Source organism: Hordeum vulgare, chromosome 2H, assembly GCF_904849725.1.
Source record: "Hordeum vulgare subsp. vulgare chromosome 2H, MorexV3_pseudomolecules_assembly, whole genome shotgun sequence".
Classification (NCBI taxonomy): Eukaryota; Viridiplantae; Streptophyta; class Magnoliopsida; order Poales; family Poaceae; genus Hordeum; species Hordeum vulgare.
This window is the reverse complement of record NC_058519.1, coordinates 577,306,581-577,320,208: the sequence shown is the minus strand read 5'-3', so window position 1 is coordinate 577,320,208 and position 13,628 is coordinate 577,306,581. Positions and strand designations below refer to the sequence as shown.

Below are 13,628 nucleotides of genomic sequence, written 5' to 3'. Positions count from 1 at the left end.
TCCTTGTCACGTGGCGCAAAAATATATTTAAAAAGGGGAATGCAACACGAGGACTTCCCAGGAGGTCACCCATCCTAGTACTACTCTCACCCAAGCACGCTTAACTTCGGAGTTTTGATGGGATCTGGTGCTTTAGTGCTGGTATGATCGCATCCGACATGCAACTATCTATTTGTTCCTTATGCTTGCCCCTACTACTACTACTACTACTACTACTACTACTAGTCGTTGGGTGTCAAGCGCGGTGGGAAAAGTCACACAGTAATCGTCAAAAATAAGAAAATGAGGTCATATAGATCACGTTCCCGCGTCATCCTTGTCACGTGGCGCAAAAATATATTTAAAAAGGGGAATGCAACACGAGGACTTCCCAGGAGGTCACCCATCCTAGTACTACTCTCGCCCAAGCACGCTTAACTTCGGAGTTCTGATGGGATCCGGTGCTTTAGTGCTGGTATGATCGCATCCGACATGCAACTATCTATTTGTTTCTTATGCTTGCCCCTACTACTACTACTACTACTACTACTACTACTACTACTACTACTACTACTACTATTACTACTACTACTACTACTACTACTACTAGTCGTTGGGTGTCAAGCGCGGTGGGAAAAGTCACACAGTTATCGTCAAAAATAAGAAAATGAGGTCATATAGATCACGTTCCCGCGTCATCCTTGTCACGTGGCGCAAAAATATATTTAAAAAGGGGAATGCAACACGAGGACTTCCGAGGAGGTCACCCATCCTAGTACTACTCTCGCCCAAGCACGCTTAACTTCGGAGTTCTGGTGGGATCCGGTGCTTTAGTGCTGGTATGATCGCATCCGACAAGCAACTATCTATTTGTTCCTTATGCTTGCCCCTACTACTACTACTACTAGTCGTTGGGTGTCAAGCGCGGTGGGAAAAGTCACACAGTAATCGTCAAAAATAAGAAAATGAGGTCATATAGATCACGGTCCCGCGTCATCCTTGTCACGTGGCGCAAAAATATATTTAAAAAGGGGAATGCAACACGAGGACTTCCCAGGAGGTCACCCATCCTAGTACTACTCTCGCCCAAGCACGCTTAACTTCGGAGTTCTGATGGGATCCGGTGCTTTAGTGCTGGTATGATCGCATCCGACATGCAACTATCTATTTGTTCCTTATGCTTGCCCCTACTACTACTACTACTAGTCGTTGGGTGTCAAGCGCGGTGGGAAAAGTCACACAGTAATCGTCAAAAATAAGAAAATGAGGTCATATAGATCACGGTCCCGCATCATCCTTGTCACGTGGCGCAAAAATACATTTAAAAAGGGGAATGCAACACGAGGACTTCCCAGGAGGTCACCCATCCTAGTACTACTCTCGCCCAAGCACGCTTAACTTCGAAGTTCTGATGGGATATGGTGCTTTAGTGCTGGTATGATCGCATCCGACATGCAACTATCTATTTGTTCCTTATGCTTGCCCCTACTACTACTACTACTACTAGTTGTCAAGCGCGGTGGGAAAAGTCACACAGTAATCGTCAAAAATAAGAAAATGAGGTCATATAGATCACGCTCCCGCGTCATCCTTGTCACGTGGCGCAAAAATATATTTAAAAGGGAAATGCAACACGAGGACTTCCCAGGAGGTCACCCATCCTAGTACTACTCTCGCCCAAGCACGCTTAACTTCGGAGTTCTGATGGGATCCGGTGCTTTAGTGCTGGTATGATCGCATCCGACATGCAACTATCTATTTGTTCCTTATGCTTGCCCCTACTACTACTACTACTACTACTAGTCGTTGGGTGTCAAGCGCGGTGGGAAAGTCACACAGTAATCGTGAAAAATAAGAAAATGAGGTCATATAGATCACGCTCCCGCGTCATCCTTGTCACGTGGCGCAAAAATATATTTAAAAAGGGGAATGCAACACGAGGACTTCCCAGGAGGTCACCCATCCTAGTACTACTCTCACCCAAGCACGCTTAACTTCGGAGTTTTGATGGGATCCGGTGCTTTAGTGCTGGTATGATCGCATCCGACATGCAACTATCTATTTGTTCCTTATGCTTGCCCCTACTACTACTACTACTACTACTACTAGTCGTTGGGTGTCAAGCGCGGTGGGAAAAGTCACACAGTAATCGTCAAAAATAAGAAAATGAGGTCATATAGATCACGTTCCCGCGTCATCCTTGTCACGTGGCGCAAAAATATATTTAAAAAGGGGAATGCAACACGAGGACTTCCCAGGAGGTCACCCATCCTAGTACTACTCTCGCCCAAGCACGCTTAACTTCGGAGTTCTGATGGGATCCGGTGCTTTAGTGCTGGTATGATCGCATCCGACATGCAACTATCTATTTGTTTCTTATGCTTGCCCCTACTACTACTACTACTACTACTACTACTACTATTACTACTACTACTACTACTACTACTACTAGTCGTTGGGTGTCAAGCGCGGTGGGAAAAGTCACACAGTTATCGTCAAAAATAAGAAAATGAGGTCATATAGATCACGTTCCCGCGTCATCCTTGTCACGTGGCGCAAAAATATATTTAAAAAGGGGAATGCAACACGAGGACTTACGAGGAGGTCACCCATCCTAGTACTACTCTCGCCCAAGCACGCTTAACTTCGGAGTTCTGATGGGATCCGGTGCTTTAGTGCTGCTATGATCGCATCCGACAAGCAACTATCTATTTGTTCCTTATGCTTGCCCCTACTACTACTACTACTAGTCGTTGGGTGTCAAGCGCGGTGGGAAAAGTCACACAGTAATCGTCAAAAATAAGAAAATGAGGTCATATAGATCACGGTCCCGCGTCATCCTTGTCACGTGGCGCAAAAATATATTTAAAAAGGGGAATGCAACACGAGGACTTCCCAGGAGGTCACCCATCCTAGTACTACTCTCGCCCAAGCACGCTTAACTTCGGAGTTCTGATGGGATCCGGTGCTTTAGTGCTGGTATGATCGCATCCGACATGCAACTATCTATTTGTTCCTTATGCTTGCCCCTACTACTACTACTACTACTACTAGTCGTTGGGTGTCAAGCGCGGTGGGAAAAGTCACACAGTAATCGTCAAAAATAAGAAAATGAGGTCATATAGATCACGGTCCCGCATCATCCTTGTCACGTGGCGCAAAAATACATTTAAAAAGGGGAATGCAACACGAGGACTTCCCAGGAGGTCACCCATCCTAGTACTACTCTCGCCCAAGCACGCTTAACTTCGAAGTTCTGATGGGATATGGTGCTTTAGTGCTGGTATGATCGCATCCGACATGCAACTATCTATTTGTTCCTTATGCTTGCCCCTACTACTACTACTACTACTAGTTGTCAAGCGCGGTGGGAAAAGTCACACAGTAATCGTCAAAAATAAGAAAATGAGGTCATATAGATCACGCTCCCGCGTCATCCTTGTCACGTGGCGCAAAAATATATTTAAAAGGGGAATGCAACACGAGGACTTCCCAGGAGGTCACCCATCCTAGTACTACTCTCGCCCAAGCACGCTTAACTTCGGAGTTCTGATGGGATCCGGTGCTTTAGTGCTGGTATGATCGCATCCGACATGCAACTATCTATTTGTTCCTTATGCTTGCCCCTACTACTACTACTACTACTACTAGTCGTTGGGTGTCAAGCGCGGTGGGAAAGTCACACAGTAATCGTCAAAAAAAAGAAAATGAGGTCATATAGATCACGCTCCCGCGTCATCCTTGTCACGTGGCGCAAAAATATATTTAAAAAGGGGAATGCAACACGAGGACTTCCCAGGAGGTCACCCATCCTAGTACTACTCTCACCCAAGCACGCTTAACTTCGGAGTTTTGATGGGATCCGGTGCTTTAGTGCTGGTATGATCGCATCCGACATGCAACTATCTATTTGTTCCTTATGCTTGCCCCTACTACTACTACTACTACTACTACTACTACTAGTCGTTGGGTGTCAAGCGCGGTGGGAAAAGTCACACAGTAATCGTCAAAAATAAGAAAATGAGGTCATATAGATCACGTTCCCGCGTCATCCTTGTCACGTGGCGCAAAAATATATTTAAAAAGGGGAATGCAACACGAGGACTTCCCAGGAGGTCACCCATCCTAGTACTACTCTCGCCCAAGCACGCTTAACTTCGGAGTTCTGATGGGATCCGGTGCTTTAGTGCTGGTATGATCGCATCCGACATGCAACTATCTATTTGTTTCTTATGCTTGCCCCTACTACTACTACTACTACTACTACTACTACTACTACTACTACTATTACTACTACTACTACTACTACTACTACTAGTCGTTGGGTGTCAAGCGCGGTGGGAAAAGTCACACAGTTATCGTCAAAAATAAGAAAATGAGGTCATATAGATCACGTTCCCGCGTCATCCTTGTCACGTGGCGCAAAAATATATTTAAAAAGGGGAATGCAACACGAGGACTTCCGAGGAGGTCACCCATCCTAGTACTACTCTCGCCCAAGCACGCTTAACTTCGGAGTTCTGATGGGATCCGGTGCTTTAGTGCTGGTATGATCGCATCCGACAAGCAACTATCTATTTGTTCCTTATGCTTGCCCCTACTACTACTACTACTAGTCGTTGGGTGTCAAGCGCGGTGGGAAAAGTCACACAGTAATCGTCAAAAATAAGAAAATGAGGTCATATAGATCACGGTCCCGCGTCATCCTTGTCACGTGGCGCAAAAATATATTTAAAAAGGGGAATGCAACACGAGGACTTCCCAGGAGGTCACCCATCCTAGTACTACTCTCGCCCAAGCACGCTTAACTTCGAAGTTCTGATGGGATCCGGTGCTTTAGTGCTGGTATGATCGCATCCGACATGCAACTATCTATTTGTTCCTTATGCTTGCCCCTACTACTACTACTACTACTACTACTACTACTACTAGTCGTTGGGTGTCAAGCGCGGTGGGAAAAGTCACACAGTAATCGTCAAAAATAAGAAAATGAGGTCATATAGATCACGCTCCCGCGTCATCCTTGTCACGTGGCGCAAAAATATATTTAAAAAGGGGAATGCAACACGAGGACTTCCCAGGAGGTCACCCATCCTAGTACTACTCTCGCCCAAGCACGCTTAACTTCGGAGTTCTGATGGGATCCGGTGCTTTAGTGCTGGTATGATCGCATCCGACATGCAACTATCTATTTGTTCCTTATGCTTGCCCCTACTACTACTACTACTACTAGTCGTTGGGTGTCAAGCGCGGTGGGAAAGTCACACAGTAATCGTCAAAAATAAGAAAATGAGGTCATATAGATCACGCTCCCGCGTCATCCTTGTCACGTGGCGCAAAAATATATTTAAAAAGGGGAATGCAACACGAAATAAGAAAATGAGGTCATATAGATCACGCTCCCGCGTCATCCTTGTCACGTGGCGCAAAAATATATTTAAAAAGGGGAATGCAACACGAGGACTTCCCAGGAGGTCACCCATCCTAGTACTACTCTCGCCCAAGCACGCTTAACTTCGGAGTTCTGATGAGATCCGGTGCTTTAGTGCTGGTATGATCGCATCCGACATGCAACTATCTATTTGTTCCTTATGCTTGCCCCTACTACTACTACTACTACTAGTCGTTGGGTGTCAAGCGCGGTGGGAAAAGTCACACAGTAATTGTCAAAAATAAGAAAATGAGGTCATATAGATCACGTTCCCGCGTCATCCTTGTCACGTGGCGCAAAAATATATTTAAAAAGGGGAATGCAACACGAGGACTTCCCAGGAGGTCACCCATCCTAGTACTACTCTCGCCCAAGCACGCTTAACTTCGGAGTTCTGATGGGATCCGGTGCTTTAGTGCTGGTATGATCGCATCCGACATGCAACTATCTATTTGTTCCTTATGCTTGCCCCTACTACTACTACTACTACTACTACTACTAGTCGTTGGGTGTCAAGCGCGGTGGGAAAAGTCACACAGTAATCGTCAAAAATAAGAAAATGAGGTCATATAGATCACGGTCCCGCGTCATCCTTGTCACGTGGCGCAGAAATATATTTAAAAAGGGGAATGCAACACGAGGACTTCCCAGGAGGTCACCCATCCTAGTACTACTCTCGCCCTAGCACGCTTAACTTCGGAGTTCTGATGGGATTCGGTGCTTTAGTGCTGGTATGATCGCATCCGACATGCAACTATCTATTTGTTCCTTATGCTTGCCCCTACTACTACTACTACTACTAGTCGTTGGGTGTCAAGCGCGGTGGGAAAAGTCACACAGTAATCGTCAAAAATAAGAAAATGAGGTCATATAGATCACGGTCCCGCATCATCCTTGTCACGTGGCGCAAAAATACATTTAAAAAGGGGAATGCAACACGAGGACTTCCCAGGAGGTCACCCATCCTAGTACTACTCTCGCCCAAGCACGCTTAACTTCGAAGTTCTGATGGGATATGGTGCTTTAGTGCTGGTATGATCGCATCCGACATGCAACTATCTATTTGTTCCTTATGCTTGCCCCTACTACTACTACTACTACTAGTCGTTGGGTGTCAAGCGCGGTGGGAAAAGTCACACAGTAATCGTCAAAAATAAGAAAATGAGGTCATATAGATCACGCTCCCGCGTCATCCTTGTCACGTGGCGCAAAAATATATTTAAAAGGGGAATGCAACACGAGGACTTCCCAGGAGGTCACCCATCCTAGTACTACTCTCGCCCAAGCACGCTTAACTTCGGAGTTCTGATGGGATCCGGTGCTTTAGTGCTGGTATGATCGCATCCGACATGCAACTATCTATTTGTTCCTTATGCTTGCCCCTACTACTACTACTACTACTACTACTACTACTACTAGTCGTTGGGTGTCAAGCGCGGTGGGAAAAGTCACACAGTAATCGTCAAAAATAAGAAAATGAGGTCATATAGATCACGGTCCCGCGTCATCCTTGTCACGTGGCGCAAAAATATATTTAAAAAGCGGAATGCAACACGAGGACTTCCCAGGAGGTCACCCATCCTAGTACTACTCTCGCCCAAGCGCGCTTAACTTCGGAGTTCTGATGGGATCCGGTGCTTTAGTGCTGGTATGATCGCATCCGACATGCAACTATCTATTTGTTCCTTATGCTTGCCCCTACTACTACTACTACTAGTCGTTGGGTGTCAAGCGCGGTGGGAAAAGTCACACAGTAATCGTCAAAAATAAGAAAATGAGGTCATATAGATCACGGTCCCGCATCATCCTTGTCACGTGGCGCAAAAATACATTTAAAAAGGGGAATGCAACACGAGGACTTCCCAGGAGGTCACCCATCCTAGTACTACTCTCGCCCAAGCACGCTTAACTTCGAAGTTCTGATGGGATATGGTGCTTTAGTGCTGGTATGATCGCATCCGACATGCAACTATCTATTTGTTCCTTATGCTTGCCCCTACTACTACTACTACTACTAGTCGTTGGGTGTCAAGCGCGGTGGGAAAAGTCACACAGTAATCGTCAAAAATAAGAAAATGAGGTCATATAGATCACGCTCCCGCGTCATCCTTGTCACGTGGCGCAAAAATATATTTAAAAGGGGAATGCAACACGAGGACTTCCCAGGAGGTCACCCATCCTAGTACTACTCTCGCCCAAGCACGCTTAACTTCGGAGTTCTGATGGGATCCGGTGCTTTAGTGCTGGTATGATCGCATCCGACATGCAACTATCTATTTGTTCCTTATGCTTGCCCCTACTACTACTACTACTACTACTACTACTACTACTACTAGTCGTTGGGTGTCAAGCGCGGTGGGAAAAGTCACACAGTAATCGTCAAAAATAAGAAAATGAGGTCATATAGATCACGGTCCCGCGTCATCCTTGTCACGTGGCGCAAAAATATATTTAAAAAGCGGAATGCAACACGAGGACTTCCCAGGAGGTCACCCATCCTAGTACTACTCTCGCCCAAGCGCGCTTAACTTCGGAGTTCTGATGGGATCCGGTGCTTTAGTGCTGGTATGATCGCATCCGACATGCAACTATCTATTTGTTCCTTATGCTTGCCCCTACTACTACTACTACTAGTCGTTGGGTGTCAAGCGCGGTGGGAAAAGTCACACAGTAATCGTCAAAAATAAGAAAATGAGGTCATATAGATCACGCTCCCGCGTCATCCTTGTCACGTGGCGCAAAAATATATTTAAAAAGGGGAATGCAACACGAGGACTTCCCAGGAGGTCACCCATCCTAGTACTACTATCGCCCAAGCACGCTTAACTTCGGAGTTCTGATGGGATCCGGTGCTTTAGTGCTGGTATGATCGCACCCGACATGCAACTATCTATTTGTTCCTTATGCTTGCCCCTATTACTACTACTACTACTACTACTAGTCGTTGGGTGTCAAGCGCGGTGGGAAAAGTCACACAGTAATCGTCAAAAATAAGAAAATGAGGTCATATAGATCACGCTCCCGCGTCATCCTTGTCACGTGGCGCAAAAATATATTTAAAAAGGGGAATGCAACACGAGGACTTCCCAGGAGGTCACCCATCCTAGTACTACTCTCGCCCAAGCACGCTTAACTTCGGAGTTATGATGGGATCCGGTGCTTTAGTGCTGGTATGATCGCATCCGACATGCAACTATCTATTTGTTCCTTATGCTTGCCCCTACTACTACTACTACTACTACTACTACTACTAGTCGTTGGGTGTCAAGCGCGGTGGGAAAAGTCACACAGTAATCGTCAAAAATAAGAAAATGAGGTCATATAGATCACGCTCCCGCGTCATCCTTGTCACGTGGCGCAAAAATATATTTAAAAAGGGGAATGCAACACAAGGACTGCCCAGGAGGTCACCCATCCTAGTACTACTATCGCCCAAGCACGCTTAACTTCGGAGTTCTGATGGGATCCGGTGCTTTAGTGCTGGTATGATCGCATCCGACATGCAACGATCTATTTGTTCCTTATGCTTGCCCCTACTACTACTACTACTACTAGTCGTTGGGTGTCAAGCGCGGTGGGAAAAGTCACACAGATGGGATCCGGTGCTTTAGTGCTGGTATGATCGCATCAGACATGCAACTATCTATTTGTTCCTTATGCTTGCCCCTACTACTACTACTACTACTACTACTACTAGTCGTTGGGTGTCAAGCGCGGTGGGAAAAGTCACACAGTAATCGTCAAAAATAAGAAAATGAGGTCATATAGATCACGCTCCCGCGTCATCCTTGTCACGTGGCGCAAAAATATATTTAAAAAGGGGAATGCAACACGAGGACTTCCCAGGAGGTCACCCATCCTAGTACTACTCTCGCCCAAGCACGCTTAACTTCGGAGTTCTGATGGGATATGGTGCTTTAGTGCTGGTATGATCGCATCCGACATGCAACTATCTATTTGTTCCTTATGCTTGCCCCTACTACTACTACTACTACTACTACTACTACTACTACTACTACTACTACTACTACTACTACTACTACTACTACTACTACTAGTCGTTGGGTGTCAAGCGCGGTGGGAAAAGTCACACAGTAATCGTCAAAAATAAGAAAATGAGGTCATATAGATCACGGTCCCGCGTCATCCTTGTCACGTGGCGCAAAAATATATTTAAAAAGGGGAATGCAACACGAGGAGTTCCCAGGAGGTCACCCATCCTAGTACTACTCTCGCCCAAGCGCGCTTAACTTCGGAGTTCTCATGGGATCCGGTGCTTTAGTGCTGGTATGATCGCATCCGACATGCAACTATCTATTTGTTCCTTATGCTTGCCCCTACTACTACTACTACTAGTCGTTGGGTGTCAAGCGCGGTGGGAAAAGTCACACAGTAATCGTCAAAAATAAGAAAATGAGGTCATATAGATCGCGCTCCCGCGTCATCCTTGTCACGTGGCGCAAAAATATATTTAAAAAGGGGAATGCAACACGAGGACTTCCCAGGAGGTCACCCATCCTAGTACTACTATCGCCCAAGCACGCTTAACTTCGGAGTTCTGATGGGATCCGGTGCTTTAGTGCTGGTATGATCGCATCCGACATGCAACTATCTATTTGTTCCTTATGCTTGCCCCTATTACTACTACTACTACTACTACTACTACTAGTCGTTGGGTGTCAAGCGCGGTGGGAAAAGTCACACAGTAATCGTCAAAAATAAGAAAATGAGGTCATATAGATCACGCTCCCGCGTCATCCTTGTCACGTGGCGCAAAAATATATTTAAAAAGGGGAATGCAACACGAGGACTTCCCAGGAGGTCACCCATCCTAGTACTACTCTCGCCCAAGCACGCTTAACTTCGGAGTTCTTATGGGATCCGGTGCTTTAGTGCTGCTATGATCGCATCCGACATGCAACTATCTATTTGTTCCTTATGCTTGCCCCTACTACTACTACTACTACTACTAGTCGTTGGGTTTCAAGCGCGGTGGGAAAAGTCACACAGTAATCGTCAAAAATAAGAAAATGAGGTCATATAGATCACGCTCCCGCGTCATCCTTGTCACGTGGCGCAAAAATATATTTAAAAAGGGGAATGCAACACAAGGACTTCCCAGGAGGTCACCCATCCTAGTACTACTATCGCCCAAGCACGCTTAACTTCAGAGTTCTGATGGGATCCGGTGCTTTAGTGCTGGTATGATCGCATCCGACATGCAACTATCTATTTGTTCCTTATGCTTGCCCCTACTACTACTACTACTACTACTACTACTACTAGTCGTTGGGTGTCAAGCGCGGTGGGAAAAGTCACACAGTAATCGTCAAAAATAAGAAAATGAGGTCATATAGATCACGCTCCCGCGTCATCCTTGTCACGTGGCGCAAAAATATATTTAAAAAGGGGAATGCAACACGAGGACTTCCCAGGAGGTCACCCATCCTAGTACTACTCTCACCCAAGCACGCTTAACTTCGGAGTTCTGATGGGATCCGGTGCTTTAGTGCTGGTATGATCGCATCCGACATGCAACTATCTATTTGTTCCTTATGCTTGCCCCTACTACTACTACTACTACTACTACTACTAGTCGTTGGGTGTCAAGCGCGGTGGGAAAAGTCACACAGTAATCGTCAAAAATAAGAAAATGAGGTCATATAGATCACGTTCCCGCGTCATGCTTGTCACGTGGCGCAAAAATATATTTAAAAAGGGGAATGCAACACGAGGACTTTCGAGGAGGTCACCCATCCTAGTACTACTCTCGCCCAAGCACGCTTAACTTCGGAGTTCTGATGGGATCCGGTGCTTTAGTGCTGGTATGATCGCATCCGACATGCAACTATCTATTTGTTCCTTATGCTTGCCCCTACTACTACTACTACTACTACTACTACTACTACTACTACTACTACTACTACTACTACTAGTCGTTGGGTGTCAAGCGCGGTGGGAAAAGTCACACAGTTATCGTCAAAAATAAGAAAATGAGGTCATATAGATCACGTTCCCGCGTCATCCTTGTCACGTGGCGCAAAAATATATTTAAAAAGGGGAATGCAACACGAGGACTTCCCAGGAGGTCACCCATCCTAGTACTACTCTCGCCCAAGCACGCTTAACTTCGGAGTTCTGATGGGATCCGGTGCTTTAGTGCTGGTATGATCGCATCCGACATGCAACTATCTATTTGTTCCTTATGCTTGCCCCTACTACTACTACTACTACTACTAGTCGTTGGGTGTCAAGCGCGGTGGGAAAGTCACACAGTAATCGTCAAAAATAAGAAAATGAGGTCATATAGATCACGTTCCCGCGTCATCCTTGTCACGTGGCGCAAAAATATATTTAAAAAGGGGAATGCAACACGAGGACTTTCCAGGAGGTCACCCATCCTAGTACTACTCTCGCCCAAGCACGCTTAACTTCGGAGTTCTGATGGGATCCGGTGCTTTAGTGCTGGTATGATCGCATCCGACATGCAACTATCTATTTGTTCCTTATGCTTGCCCCTACTACTACTACTACTACTACTACTACTACTAGTCGTTGGGTGTCAAGCGCGGTGGGAAAAGTCACACAGTTATCGTCAAAAATAAGAAAATGAGGTCATATAGATCACGTTCCCGCGTCATCCTTGTCACGTGGCGCAAAAATATATTTAAAAAGGGGAATGCAACACGAGGACTTCCCAGGAGGTCACCCATCCTAGTACTACTCTCGCCCAAGCACGCTTAACTTCGGAGTTCTGATGGGATCCGGTGCTTTAGTGCTGGTATGATCGCATCCGACAAGCAACTATCTATTTGTTCCTTATGCTTGCCCCTACTACTACTATTACTACTAGTACTACTACTAGTCGTTGGGTGTCAAGCACGGTGGGAAAAGTCACACATTAATCGTCAAAAATAAGAAAATGAGGTCATATAGATCACGGTCCCGCGTCATCCTTGTCACGTGGCGCAAAAATATATTTAAAAAGGGGAATGCAACACGAGGACTTCCCAGGAGGTCAACCATCCTAGTACTACTCTCGCCCAAGCACGCTTAACTTCGGAGTTCTGATGGGATCCGGTGCTTTAGTGCTGGTATGATCGCATCCGACATGCAACTATCTATTTGTTCCTTCTGCTTGCCCCTACTACTACTACTACTACTACTACTACTAGTCGTTGGGTGTCAAGCGCGGTGGGAAAAGTCACACAGTAATCGTCAAAAATAAGAAAATGAGGTCATATAGATCACGCTCCCGCGTCATCCTTGTCACGTGGCGCAAAAATATATTTAAAAAGGGGAATGCAACACGAGGACTTCCGAGGAGGTCACCCATCCTAGTACTACTCTCGCCCAAGCACGCTTAATTTCGGAGTTCTGATGGGATCCGGTGCTTTAGTGGTTGTATGATCGCATCCGACATGCAACTATCTATTTGTTCCTTATGCTTGCCCCTACTACTACTACTACTACTACTACTACTAGTCGTTGGGTGTCAAGCACGGTGGGAAAAGTCACACAGTAATCGTCAAAAATAAGAAAATGAGGTCATATAGATCACGCTCCCGCGTCATCCTTGTCACGTGGCGCAAAAATATATTTAAAAAGGGGAATGCAACACGAGGACTTCCCAGGAGGTCACCCATCCTAGTACTACTCTCGCCCAAGCACGCTTAACTTCGGAGTTCTGATGGAATCCGGTGCTTTAGTGCTGGTATGATCGCATCCGACATGCAACTATCTATTTGTTCCTTATGCTTGCCCCTACTACTACTACTACTACTACTACTACTAGTCGTTGGGTGTCAAGCGCGGTGGGAAAAGTCACACAGTAATCGTCAAAAATAAGAAAATGAGGTCATATAGATCACGCTCCCGCGTCATCCTTGTCACGTGGCGCAAAAATATATTTAAAAAGGGGAATGCAACACGAGGACTTCCGAGGAGGTCACCCATCCTAGTACTACTCTCGCCCAAGCACGCTTAATTTGAAGTTCTGATGGGATCCGGTGCTTTAGTGGTTGTATGATCGCATCCGACATGCAACTATCTATTTGTTCCTTATGCTTGCCCCTACTACTACTACTACTACTACTACTACTAGTCGTTGGGTGTCAAGCGCGGTGGGAAAAGTCACACAGTAATCGTCAAAAATAAGAAAATGAGGTCATATAGATCACGCTCCCGCGTCATCCTTGTCACGTGGCGCAAAAATATA

The 13,628-nt window shown here is 45.9% G+C and overlaps 42 non-coding genes and 1 pseudogene across 42 annotated transcripts; all 43 read right to left on the bottom strand.

Annotated features, from left to right (window-relative positions):
• Nucleotides 1–36: 36 nt before the first annotated feature.
• Nucleotides 37–155, bottom strand: LOC123432559. Its single transcript, XR_006624136.1, has one exon. It is a non-coding gene; the product is annotated as a 5S ribosomal RNA (ribosomal RNA).
• A 194-nt stretch (nt 156–349) lies between these two features.
• LOC123434563 lies at nt 350–468 on the bottom strand. Its single transcript, XR_006625847.1, has one exon. It is a non-coding gene; the product is annotated as a 5S ribosomal RNA (ribosomal RNA).
• A 245-nt stretch (nt 469–713) lies between these two features.
• On the bottom strand, nt 714–832 carry LOC123438656. The gene has a single exon (XR_006629788.1). It is a non-coding gene; the product is annotated as a 5S ribosomal RNA (ribosomal RNA).
• Nucleotides 833–1,011: 179 nt separating this feature from the next.
• On the bottom strand, nt 1,012–1,130 carry LOC123434562. The gene has a single exon (XR_006625846.1). It is a non-coding gene; the product is annotated as a 5S ribosomal RNA (ribosomal RNA).
• A 179-nt stretch (nt 1,131–1,309) lies between these two features.
• Nucleotides 1,310–1,428, bottom strand: LOC123431914. The gene has a single exon (XR_006623519.1). It is a non-coding gene; the product is annotated as a 5S ribosomal RNA (ribosomal RNA).
• A 174-nt stretch (nt 1,429–1,602) lies between these two features.
• Nucleotides 1,603–1,721, bottom strand: LOC123435412. The gene has a single exon (XR_006626664.1). It is a non-coding gene; the product is annotated as a 5S ribosomal RNA (ribosomal RNA).
• Nucleotides 1,722–1,905: 184 nt separating this feature from the next.
• Nucleotides 1,906–2,024, bottom strand: LOC123431771. The gene has a single exon (XR_006623357.1). It is a non-coding gene; the product is annotated as a 5S ribosomal RNA (ribosomal RNA).
• Nucleotides 2,025–2,212: 188 nt separating this feature from the next.
• On the bottom strand, nt 2,213–2,331 carry LOC123434561. The gene has a single exon (XR_006625845.1). It is a non-coding gene; the product is annotated as a 5S ribosomal RNA (ribosomal RNA).
• Nucleotides 2,332–2,555: 224 nt separating this feature from the next.
• On the bottom strand, nt 2,556–2,674 carry LOC123432973. The gene has a single exon (XR_006624537.1). It is a non-coding gene; the product is annotated as a 5S ribosomal RNA (ribosomal RNA).
• Nucleotides 2,675–2,853: 179 nt separating this feature from the next.
• LOC123434560 lies at nt 2,854–2,972 on the bottom strand. The gene has a single exon (XR_006625844.1). It is a non-coding gene; the product is annotated as a 5S ribosomal RNA (ribosomal RNA).
• Nucleotides 2,973–3,157: 185 nt separating this feature from the next.
• LOC123431913 lies at nt 3,158–3,276 on the bottom strand. Its single transcript, XR_006623517.1, has one exon. It is a non-coding gene; the product is annotated as a 5S ribosomal RNA (ribosomal RNA).
• Nucleotides 3,277–3,450: 174 nt separating this feature from the next.
• Nucleotides 3,451–3,569, bottom strand: LOC123434558. The gene has a single exon (XR_006625843.1). It is a non-coding gene; the product is annotated as a 5S ribosomal RNA (ribosomal RNA).
• Nucleotides 3,570–3,753: 184 nt separating this feature from the next.
• Nucleotides 3,754–3,872, bottom strand: LOC123431770. The gene has a single exon (XR_006623356.1). It is a non-coding gene; the product is annotated as a 5S ribosomal RNA (ribosomal RNA).
• Nucleotides 3,873–4,066: 194 nt separating this feature from the next.
• LOC123434557 lies at nt 4,067–4,185 on the bottom strand. Its single transcript, XR_006625841.1, has one exon. It is a non-coding gene; the product is annotated as a 5S ribosomal RNA (ribosomal RNA).
• Nucleotides 4,186–4,421: 236 nt separating this feature from the next.
• On the bottom strand, nt 4,422–4,540 carry LOC123436292. Its single transcript, XR_006627522.1, has one exon. It is a non-coding gene; the product is annotated as a 5S ribosomal RNA (ribosomal RNA).
• A 179-nt stretch (nt 4,541–4,719) lies between these two features.
• Nucleotides 4,720–4,838, bottom strand: LOC123436579. The gene has a single exon (XR_006627796.1). It is a non-coding gene; the product is annotated as a 5S ribosomal RNA (ribosomal RNA).
• A 197-nt stretch (nt 4,839–5,035) lies between these two features.
• LOC123434555 lies at nt 5,036–5,154 on the bottom strand. The gene has a single exon (XR_006625839.1). It is a non-coding gene; the product is annotated as a 5S ribosomal RNA (ribosomal RNA).
• Nucleotides 5,155–5,425: 271 nt separating this feature from the next.
• Nucleotides 5,426–5,544, bottom strand: LOC123435343. The gene has a single exon (XR_006626598.1). It is a non-coding gene; the product is annotated as a 5S ribosomal RNA (ribosomal RNA).
• A 182-nt stretch (nt 5,545–5,726) lies between these two features.
• On the bottom strand, nt 5,727–5,845 carry LOC123434554. Its single transcript, XR_006625838.1, has one exon. It is a non-coding gene; the product is annotated as a 5S ribosomal RNA (ribosomal RNA).
• A 191-nt stretch (nt 5,846–6,036) lies between these two features.
• LOC123437851 lies at nt 6,037–6,155 on the bottom strand. Its single transcript, XR_006629018.1, has one exon. It is a non-coding gene; the product is annotated as a 5S ribosomal RNA (ribosomal RNA).
• Nucleotides 6,156–6,337: 182 nt separating this feature from the next.
• LOC123431912 lies at nt 6,338–6,456 on the bottom strand. Its single transcript, XR_006623516.1, has one exon. It is a non-coding gene; the product is annotated as a 5S ribosomal RNA (ribosomal RNA).
• Nucleotides 6,457–6,637: 181 nt separating this feature from the next.
• LOC123434553 lies at nt 6,638–6,756 on the bottom strand. Its single transcript, XR_006625837.1, has one exon. It is a non-coding gene; the product is annotated as a 5S ribosomal RNA (ribosomal RNA).
• A 197-nt stretch (nt 6,757–6,953) lies between these two features.
• LOC123436742 lies at nt 6,954–7,072 on the bottom strand. The gene has a single exon (XR_006627954.1). It is a non-coding gene; the product is annotated as a 5S ribosomal RNA (ribosomal RNA).
• Nucleotides 7,073–7,251: 179 nt separating this feature from the next.
• Nucleotides 7,252–7,370, bottom strand: LOC123431911. The gene has a single exon (XR_006623515.1). It is a non-coding gene; the product is annotated as a 5S ribosomal RNA (ribosomal RNA).
• A 181-nt stretch (nt 7,371–7,551) lies between these two features.
• On the bottom strand, nt 7,552–7,670 carry LOC123434552. The gene has a single exon (XR_006625836.1). It is a non-coding gene; the product is annotated as a 5S ribosomal RNA (ribosomal RNA).
• A 200-nt stretch (nt 7,671–7,870) lies between these two features.
• On the bottom strand, nt 7,871–7,989 carry LOC123436741. Its single transcript, XR_006627953.1, has one exon. It is a non-coding gene; the product is annotated as a 5S ribosomal RNA (ribosomal RNA).
• Nucleotides 7,990–8,168: 179 nt separating this feature from the next.
• Nucleotides 8,169–8,287, bottom strand: LOC123438874. Its single transcript, XR_006629991.1, has one exon. It is a non-coding gene; the product is annotated as a 5S ribosomal RNA (ribosomal RNA).
• A 188-nt stretch (nt 8,288–8,475) lies between these two features.
• Nucleotides 8,476–8,594, bottom strand: LOC123438756. The gene has a single exon (XR_006629880.1). It is a non-coding gene; the product is annotated as a 5S ribosomal RNA (ribosomal RNA).
• A 194-nt stretch (nt 8,595–8,788) lies between these two features.
• Nucleotides 8,789–8,907, bottom strand: LOC123432600. Its single transcript, XR_006624175.1, has one exon. It is a non-coding gene; the product is annotated as a 5S ribosomal RNA (ribosomal RNA).
• A 324-nt stretch (nt 8,908–9,231) lies between these two features.
• LOC123432175 lies at nt 9,232–9,350 on the bottom strand. The gene has a single exon (XR_006623772.1). It is a non-coding gene; the product is annotated as a 5S ribosomal RNA (ribosomal RNA).
• A 242-nt stretch (nt 9,351–9,592) lies between these two features.
• LOC123438749 lies at nt 9,593–9,711 on the bottom strand. Its single transcript, XR_006629873.1, has one exon. It is a non-coding gene; the product is annotated as a 5S ribosomal RNA (ribosomal RNA).
• A 179-nt stretch (nt 9,712–9,890) lies between these two features.
• LOC123437840 lies at nt 9,891–10,009 on the bottom strand. Its single transcript, XR_006629008.1, has one exon. It is a non-coding gene; the product is annotated as a 5S ribosomal RNA (ribosomal RNA).
• Nucleotides 10,010–10,203: 194 nt separating this feature from the next.
• On the bottom strand, nt 10,204–10,322 carry LOC123438771. Its single transcript, XR_006629894.1, has one exon. It is a non-coding gene; the product is annotated as a 5S ribosomal RNA (ribosomal RNA).
• A 185-nt stretch (nt 10,323–10,507) lies between these two features.
• LOC123432267 lies at nt 10,508–10,626 on the bottom strand. The gene has a single exon (XR_006623858.1). It is a non-coding gene; the product is annotated as a 5S ribosomal RNA (ribosomal RNA).
• A 194-nt stretch (nt 10,627–10,820) lies between these two features.
• Nucleotides 10,821–10,939, bottom strand: LOC123436329. The gene has a single exon (XR_006627558.1). It is a non-coding gene; the product is annotated as a 5S ribosomal RNA (ribosomal RNA).
• Nucleotides 10,940–11,130: 191 nt separating this feature from the next.
• LOC123438669 lies at nt 11,131–11,249 on the bottom strand. Its single transcript, XR_006629800.1, has one exon. It is a non-coding gene; the product is annotated as a 5S ribosomal RNA (ribosomal RNA).
• A 221-nt stretch (nt 11,250–11,470) lies between these two features.
• Nucleotides 11,471–11,589, bottom strand: LOC123434551. The gene has a single exon (XR_006625835.1). It is a non-coding gene; the product is annotated as a 5S ribosomal RNA (ribosomal RNA).
• Nucleotides 11,590–11,773: 184 nt separating this feature from the next.
• LOC123436981 lies at nt 11,774–11,892 on the bottom strand. The gene has a single exon (XR_006628186.1). It is a non-coding gene; the product is annotated as a 5S ribosomal RNA (ribosomal RNA).
• Nucleotides 11,893–12,086: 194 nt separating this feature from the next.
• On the bottom strand, nt 12,087–12,205 carry LOC123434550. The gene has a single exon (XR_006625834.1). It is a non-coding gene; the product is annotated as a 5S ribosomal RNA (ribosomal RNA).
• A 194-nt stretch (nt 12,206–12,399) lies between these two features.
• On the bottom strand, nt 12,400–12,518 carry LOC123436012. Its single transcript, XR_006627251.1, has one exon. It is a non-coding gene; the product is annotated as a 5S ribosomal RNA (ribosomal RNA).
• A 191-nt stretch (nt 12,519–12,709) lies between these two features.
• LOC123433281 lies at nt 12,710–12,828 on the bottom strand. The gene has a single exon (XR_006624811.1). It is a non-coding gene; the product is annotated as a 5S ribosomal RNA (ribosomal RNA).
• A 191-nt stretch (nt 12,829–13,019) lies between these two features.
• LOC123435925 lies at nt 13,020–13,138 on the bottom strand. Its single transcript, XR_006627169.1, has one exon. It is a non-coding gene; the product is annotated as a 5S ribosomal RNA (ribosomal RNA).
• Nucleotides 13,139–13,329: 191 nt separating this feature from the next.
• LOC123433444 lies at nt 13,330–13,447 on the bottom strand (annotated as a pseudogene).
• Between the last annotated feature and the right edge of the window lie 181 nt (nt 13,448–13,628).